The following is a 1369-nucleotide window of genomic DNA, read 5'->3' on the forward strand; positions in this document are numbered from 1 at the left end:
TATTTTGAAAATTTATAAGTTGAATATTTTGTAAATATTGTAATGTCCGGAAAATAAAAGTATCTAAAAGATTATAATAAATATTTAAAATAAAGTGTAAATAATTATCATCAATATTATTAAAGTTGTTTTTAATTTATGTTATAAATATTTATAGAAATAATTACTGTAAGTTAACTGGAGATTGTGAAACTGTTATAGCTTCGTGATGTAAGATGTAGGCTATACGGTCCATTTTGGCGTTTCGAATTTCGAAAAATGTTTGATTGATAAATCAGATGTACGGTATATTCTGCCAAAGTCATTTGTATTTCTGCTGCTCTACTTCTTACGCAAGCATCTGCCGTAATTCTTGTTGAATTCTGCTGTATGTGCTAGTTTACAACGATGCCGCTAGGCGGCGCATAATGGTAAAACTAACTCGCAAATAAATTTCAGTTGGGATCTAATATAAGCAGGCCTCCGGCGAAGCAAAATCATGACATTTGTGACAATATTTTCGCTAGTAATACAACGCAAGGCTTACCCAACACCACTGCGGTGCTATAAATATAAAAATATTTTTGTAAATTATTTTAATCTTCCTAAAAAATATTTAAAAATATTTTGTGCTGTATGGGTAGCAGTAGGCGCTGCTACAAATCTGGCGCGATTATGTTGCACTGCAATTTGCGCAAGCATCTACCGCATTTCTTGCACTATTCTGCTATATGTAAATGCATACATATATCTTCCACAATTCTGTTGCACTACGACGAGAGCAAGTTTCTGCCAACAGAAAAATAGTCAAAGTTGGAAATAGAAAACGCATGATCTGCCCGAAAGTTAATGCACGACTTTTCGTGCAGTTTTACAGCAGAATTGCAATGGACTGGTTACCAGGGTACTATATATATATACTACACTGGCTGCATTAGTTTGAGAAGTGTACATATACATTGATGCGAGAGAAACGTACATATAAGATTCTCAAGGTTTAGTCGTTAGTGTATGTACAGTTCTTAAACTAGTGCAACCAGTGCAGCAATAGAAATCAGATCCAATATGTAATTAACGTTTATTACACAAAGGATTACTATTGTTTCTTTAACCTCAAAATTGAGGTTAAATCATAGTCCTTAATATTATACATATATATGTGCGTGTGTATGTGTATGTGTCAATTCCAAGTTAACATAATACTTACCACATTTTTTTTCTTGTTTCATAATTATTAAACGAAATTCGTAGCTTTATTTTACAAAGAATTGTCACAGCAATCGCGACTCGCGACGTCCACAACTTCTTAATCGCTTCTAAAACAATTAAGACGTCGATCTAGAAGCCAAAGAGAAGAATCTCGACAGCACCTAATGTGGCGCAAGTGTGG

Source organism: Temnothorax nylanderi, unplaced genomic scaffold (genome assembly GCF_030848795.1).
Source record: "Temnothorax nylanderi isolate EJ_2023f unplaced genomic scaffold, tnyl_v1.0 TNYL_tig0911_pilon, whole genome shotgun sequence".
NCBI classification, from domain to species: Eukaryota; Metazoa; Arthropoda; class Insecta; order Hymenoptera; family Formicidae; genus Temnothorax; species Temnothorax nylanderi.